Source organism: Apodemus sylvaticus, chromosome 11 (genome assembly GCF_947179515.1).
Source record: "Apodemus sylvaticus chromosome 11, mApoSyl1.1, whole genome shotgun sequence".
Classification (NCBI taxonomy): Eukaryota; Metazoa; Chordata; class Mammalia; order Rodentia; family Muridae; genus Apodemus; species Apodemus sylvaticus.
This window is the reverse complement of record NC_067482.1, coordinates 9,328,357-9,335,569: the sequence shown is the minus strand read 5'-3', so window position 1 is coordinate 9,335,569 and position 7,213 is coordinate 9,328,357. Positions and strand designations below refer to the sequence as shown.

Sequence of the window (7,213 nt, the reverse complement as noted above, 5' to 3'; positions counted from 1 at the left end):
CAGAGGTGGCGCTTGGTTGTTAATTAGCAAAGCGTTTGATTCCTTTCCTTGGAATTTAGAAAAGTTAATTTCTGTATCTTTTGCTACAAATACAAGAGCAAGTTGGAGGGCCGGCCTGCCCCCCACGCGTCCTGAGCCCCAACGCTGAGGGCGTGAGGTGATTGATGCTTGGGCTTGTGCACCAGGACGAGCTCATCACTGAGCAGGACACCAGCAAGAGGCTTCATAGACGACGGCAGTCTCACATGCGGTTAGCAGAGAGCATGCAGACAGCGCTTTGCAAAGGGGACAGAGACCCTTAAAATAGCCCAGCAATTTAAGAGCTTAAAGTGAGCCACCCACTGAAAACATCAGGCAGATGGAAAGTCAGTGTCTCCTCTTAGATCCCTCAGAAGATGAAGTCAAAAGTTGAACGGCCCCGCCCCGCCCCTGGACCAGTGTAGGGTTGTGGTTCATCCACTAGGAGGAGGTGGTGATGCTGCAAGCAGTACCTGGTTAGCACCTGCAACAGAACCGACCTTCCTGCAGACTTAGAAAGTCAGGCACATCCTATGCTGTCAAATGCTTCTCTGATTTATCACTTTGCCACTCAATTTACACATGACTTTGAAACATGGGTGCTTCTTCTACAAACTAACTTTACCTTTGTTTGGAAGGTGTGTACTAAGGGTGTGTCTGTATTCCAGCCAGAGGGATTAAAGGTACTGAGGGCAGAGCCACACCACAACTAGAAACAGGTTTTTCCAGTAAACAATACAGTCTCAGGGTTCACACTGTGATCAAATATCCTGCAATAAGGTACACCCCTGTTTTTTTGTTTTTTTTTTTTTTTATTTTTGAAATATTCCTGAGGACAGTAGCTTATTTTGAAATAATACCCAAGTTATTTTCCATAAGGCAGTCTTGACTTTTAAGGAAAATTACTTAGCCTGGGCTTCGTCTGACCTAGAGAATGGGTGTACAAGTCTAGCCTTCTTTAAATCAGGTTTCTGCAAGCCCAGGAGCAATAGACGTCCTTCTGAAGTTGGAAGCCCAGGGATTCGAGCTAAATAAGAAGCAGACATCTGGGGCCAGCAGGATGGCGCAGCTGCTGGAGGCTGTTGCCCTGCAAGCGTGCTAGTCGGAGTTCAACCCCTGAAACCCATGTGAAAGATGGTGGTGTGTCTCTAGCCCAGATGCCACTGTGATGAGATGCGTGGTGAGACACGGGGAGAACCGGCCTGGAGTGTGCAGTGTGGCAAACCAGGGGAGACCCTGCTGCAGAACAGGGTGGAAAACAAGGAATATCCCAAAAACCTGGTCTTCCAGTGTCTTCCAGGGCTGGAGAGGTGGTCCAGCGGTTAGAGCATTGGCTGCTCTTCCAGAGGTCTCAGGTTCAATTCCGAGTACCTACCTGGTGGCTCATAACCATTTGTTATTTCAGCGTCAGGGGATCCGTTCCCCTCTTCTGGCCTTTGAAGGCACCAGTAAGGCCTAGACACATGCAGGGGAAGCACACATCTATGTAAAACAAAAGATTTAAAGCTTGTCTTCTGACTTCCATATGTACACAATGAATGGCACGTGTGGCCCTATTCACATATATACTATACAAAGTTAAAAAACAAACGTCATAATATTGTAGAGTGCTTCCCAAATGTTACCATAACATCAGGGATTCATTGAATTGTGACTAAGAGTCACAGACCCAGAGAAGGGACTCAGGGATTCCCCCTCAGAACAAGTCGGAGGAAACTGAAGCCTTTTCCCTGTTATAGCTACAAGGAACAACCAGCCTAGTTCCCACTCAGGTAAGCATGAAACCTCCTACCAAACACCTAAGGAACACTAGCCTGCTACATCATGCTGTCTTCCAACACCACCCCCACCCCCAAATCCCTAAGCACCCCATGTAATGGTTTGTATATCCTCAGCCCAGGGAGTGGCACTATTAGAAGGTGTGGCCCTGTGGATGTGGGCTTTTAAGACCCTCATCCTAGCCACTGGGAGGCCAGTATTCTCCTAGCAGCTCTCAGATGAAGATGTAGAACTCTCAGCTCCTCCTGCACTATGCCTGCCTGGATATTGCCATGTTCCCACCTTGATGATAATGGACAGAACCTCTGAACCTGTAAGCCAGCCACAATTAAATGTTGTCTTTTATAAGACTTTGCCTTGGTCATGGTGTCTGTTCACAGCAGTAAGACCCTAACTAAGGCACTCCAAAAGACAAGACAGTCATTATAAGAGAGATGCCAGGCATCAGAACAAGATTAATATATGAGGGGGTAATTATCAGACCATGAATTGAAAGCAGCCATGAATAACAACATGCTAAGGCTCTAATAGAAAAAGACTACATAGATAAACAGAAGGTTGAAACTCAGGAATGAAGTGCAAGAAATAAACACATGAAAGCACTCACCATGAGCCAGATGTGTGTAGTGCACTCAGGAGACAGAGGCAAGATCTCTTTTGAGGTCTTTTGAGGTGAGTTTGAGGTCAGCCTGGTCTACAGAGTGAGTTCCAGGACACCTGGGGCTGTCACACAAAGAAACCCTATATTGAAACACCAGCATAAATAAGTAAATAAATAAATAGATCTTAGGGTTTCCATTGCTGCGAAGAGACACCATGACCAAGGCAACTCTTATAAAGGACAACATTTAGCTGGGCTGGCTCACAGGTTCAGAGGTTCAGTCCATTATCATCATGGCAGGAAGCATGACAGCATCCAGGCAGACATAGGGCTGGGAATGCTGAGAGTCCCACACCTGGCTCCAAAGGCAGCCAGAAGAATCTCTTCTGCAGGCAGCTAGAAGAGGTTTCCTGCACTGGGTGTGGCTTCAAATCCCACTCCCACAGTGATAAACCTATTCCAACAATGCCACACCTCCTAATGGTGCAATGGGCCAAGTATATTCAAACCACCACAAAATAAAATAACAAAACAGCAGCATGGAACCCCAGCTGTTGAGCATGTTGTTAGACTGGTGATGCTAAGAGAAGACATAGGTTGAAGCTGTAGATACGGAAGGGAAGCTGTCAATAGTAAGTAAAAACTTCCCAACCTGAAGTGGCAAGTGGCAAATGGAACCAGAGGATATGTAAGAGCTGTCATACCAGAAATATCAAAAGAAATTCTTAAGGGTTTTTCCCTGTGTAGCCTTAGATGTCCTGGAACAGGACCAGGCTGGCCTAGAATTCAGAGATCCACCTGCCTCTACCTCCTGGGGGCTAGGATTAAAGGCATACACCACCACTGCCCAGCTTCCTTTATCTTTTTAAAGACTTATTTTTTTGTGTATGAATGTTTTGTCTGCATGTATATATGATGTATATATGTATTCATGTAAGCATGTATGTGTGTATGCATGTAGTGTGCATGCATGTATGTATGTGTGTATGCATGCGTGTATGCATGTATGTATGAATGATGTGAAGTATGTATGCGTGCATGCATGTGTGTATATGCATGTATGTATGCATGCATGTGTGTGTATGCATGTATTTATGTGTGTATGTTTTAGGAAATGTGGGTGTTGGGGTCCTCTGTTTGATCTGGAAGGCAGTGTAAGCTATGAATGGATAGCATTCGGTGTGAAGGAGGAATCCCACAAGGCGTCCTGCTTCACGAGGTGGAAAGGCAGAGCCAGAGTCTTTACCATTGCTCTCTATGGATGCAGGTGCCTAGATTTTATCTCACTAAATCTCTCTCTCTCTCTCCTCTCAGTTTTTTGTTTGCTTGTTTTGCTTTTTCTTTTCTTTCTTTTTCTTTTCTTCTTCTTCTTCTTCTTCTTTTTTTTTTTTTTTCCGAGACAGGGTTTCTCTGTGTAGCCCTGGCTGTCCTGGAACTCATTCTGGAGACCAGGCTAGCCTCAAACTCAGAAATCCGCCTGCCTCTGCCTCGCAGAGTGCTGGGATTACAGGAGTGCATCACCACTGCCCAGCAACAATAAATCACTAAGTAGAAGGCTTTACCTTCCTCCCTGACCCTAACAAATGAGGAGGACTCAAAAGCATTGACTGACTATTGGAAATTCCCAAATACAATTCAGGGTAGATAGGATCAAAAGTGTTTTTTTAAATTGTCTTACACATTTACCCATCAATATTTAACCAAAACCGAGTCATTGACTTTGACAATGAAAACTGTTAGGGAAATTATATGCGTTTCCAGTGAGCAGTCGCTCCTAGCTCTCAGGAGAGTAAGGAGAAAGGCCTCACCACAGCTCAGGGCTGCCGACCTTGGCTAACATACAGAGCTGGCCTTGAATAGATTTTTCTTTCTTGTACTTTACGCTTATGCAACTTACATCCACTGCCATCCTTAAAGCTCTTTTGTGTCCCAACCCCAGATTATGCTCCGAGCAATTTACATAGGAACAGGAGAATGCAAATCTGGCCCCTTGGGAGGATGGGAGATTTACATAGCAAAGGTGTTACCAGAATTATTTATCTTTGAAGTATGCCAGCGTGGTTTTAGTACCCAGGTCCAACTTGCCCACCTGGCAGGATTGTGTTTTCCTGATAGCTGCACAGGGGACTTAAAGGTAGACCAGAACTTAATGGTGGCTGTCCCCTTGAACTGCCTGTTGGAACCAGGTTCTTTGGGGATGAGGCTAATGGGTGATAAATCTTGGTGAATGAATGTTTATCCTCTTGTGTTTTGCTTATCTCTAGCAGGCCTGGCTCGCTTACTGGTGATCTCTGAGGGATATTGGTGGCATTGCTCCCTTAGCTAAATTCTACTTCTGTGAGTTAATGTCTCCTAAGAAAATCTATTGGCAAATCCTTTATAACAACAACTTTATTACTTTGAGTTTCTTCTACATCACTACCCCATATTTAAAAAGGTAAGGGCGCCGGGCAGTGATGGCGCACACTTGTAATCCCAGCACTCTGGGAGGCAGAGGCAGTCGGATTTCTGAGTTCGAGGCCAGCCTGGTCTACAGAGTGAGTTCCAGGACTGCCAGGGCTACACAGAGAAACCCGGTCTCAAAAAAAGAAAAAAAAAAGGGTAAGTGCTGGAGAGACAGCTCAGCGATTAAGAGCACTGACTGCTCTTCCAGAGGTCCTGAGTTGAAATCCCAGCAACCGCATGGTGGTTTACAACCATCTGTAATGAGATCTGACACCCTCTTCTGTAGTGTCTGAAGAAGACAGCTACAGTGTACTTATATATAATAAATAAATAAATAAATAAATAAATAAGTAGACATCCAGTTCTTAAAAAAATAATAAAACAATAAAATAAATATAAAATAAATAAATAAATAAATAAATAAATAAATAAAAGGATTAAAAAACCCCACGAACTTCTCAAGCATTCAACCAGAAGCCAGGCCTGGGATGTCCACGGTGTAGTCTACTGGATCCGTGGACATGCAGGCCTGGGATGTCCACGGTGTAGTCTACTGGATCCGTGGACATGCAGGCCTGGGATGTCCACGGTGTAGTCTACTGGATCCGTGGACATGCAGGCCTGGGATGTCCACGGTGTAGTCTACTGGATCCGTGGACATGCAGGCCTGGGATGCACACTGCATCGTCTGCTGTGTCCACGCGAGTGTTGCTAAGGAGCAGGAGAAGACCGAAAACGTCCCTGTCCCAGAATAATTCATTATTGGTAGCATGCAGCCTCCACATCTCAACTCAAGCTTCATGGATCGAAGTGCTGAATCCCTGTTGCAAGTCTACCACCCAGACCCGAACCGCGGGAGGAATGACGAGACTGCACCCTCAAGGTTAATCGGCGACACAAGCGTTTGAGAGAAGGCGAAGACGGGTAAAGCACGGAGGGTGGCTGAAGGTGTGGCTGGCCGGCCAGCAGTCAGCGTGTGCGAGGCCCTAACGTTAATCCCCAGCACTGCACACAAGACAAAAGAGGTCTTCTTAGCAAAATCTTTTATTTGGTTTCTATTTAAAATGTAATGTAAAAAAATTATAAGCTGGAGTATTTGATGATATGGGAGCAAGGCAAAACCAAGTCAAAGAACGACATCCATTTAAAATAAATCAAAAGGCCCAATTAAAAAGATTCCACCATTCTGTAATTAAATGCATCCATCATATCTCAGTTGCCAAAGATTTGGAGAGACTCCAGCTGAAGGGTATGCACTGACCAGCTGCTTCTTCAGCGGGAGATCTCGCCTGTGAGGGAAGCACAGAACAGTCTCTCAATGTCTCCATCTACTCTTTTATTATTAATAAACATTAATTTGCAGAGTCATTTAGAAACACTGAGAAGTGACACAGATCATACAGAGTCCCTGGACATCCTGAGCCCTGTTTCCCTGGTGAATAGCATCAGGTGTTACCGTGGGAGGTTTATCACAGCTGACAACCAGCATCGGTACCTTACTAACCAGAGTGGATTTGATTCAGAGTCCCCTCGGCGTCACCAAGCTCTCGCCCGAGACTGAAGCAGACTTGTCTTGTTGGTTTATTTGTATGTTAGATTATTTTGCATGTCTGACTATTTTCCCTGCATGCCCGTGTGTGCACACTCGAGTCCCTAGTGACCATGGATGCCAGCAGAGAGCATCAAATTCCCCTGAGTTCCAGATAGCGTGAGTCATCAAGTGGATGCTGGGAATTGAACCTGTGACCTCTCGCTAGCCCAGTGGATGGATTTGTTTTGACTGGCCTCCAACTCAGTCTGTAGCTGAACTGGCCTTGAACTCCTGATCCTCCTGCCTCTCTACCTTCCCCTTCCCAAGTGCTGGGATTACAGGTGTGTGCCTGTTTTATGAAGTACTGGGAATCGAGCTCAGAGCTTTGCGCATCCCTGGCACAGTTTTACGATCAGTGAACAGTGTAGGCTATCTAAGTTGATCACCGGAAGTCAGAATCATCAAAGACATTTTACTCCAAACCAGCTCAAAGATTCCGTGACCTAATTTCTCTGAGATTAAAAACCACAGTTCAGCTGTCCTGACCCTTGGTACGTATATGTGGCTGTAAGATTTGTTTACACTGTCCAGTGGAAACTCCTAAAAAATCTGAGTCAGTCTGTGAACAAAAATCTCCTGGAAGGGATTGGTGGCTGCAGAGACGGATGCTCCCATCAGAGTTTCAGTATTGTGGAGACTGGAATTTTGTAGGTTCAGAGGTTGTTGATAACTTTGTCATGGGCTAGTGTTAGCCTTCTGAACGACCATTCCTTGCCCTGGTCTGTGTCTGAACTACTGTCTGTGATAATAAATAAAAGGAGCTGGGCAGTCGTGGCACA

The 7,213-nt window shown here is 45.4% G+C and overlaps 1 protein-coding gene across 2 annotated transcripts in view; it reads right to left on the bottom strand.

Annotated features, from left to right (window-relative positions):
• Window positions 1-5,869: 5,869 nt before the first annotated feature.
• The window catches only part of Plac8 (placenta associated 8), a 21,187-nt gene continuing 19,843 nt past the window's right edge, over window positions 5,870-7,213 (bottom strand). For both annotated transcript variants that reach the window (XM_052198737.1, XM_052198738.1), the window contains exon 5: window positions 5,870-6,132. The gene's annotated coding sequence lies outside the window, so the exon portion shown is untranslated. The remainder of the gene's footprint in view (window positions 6,133-7,213) is intronic.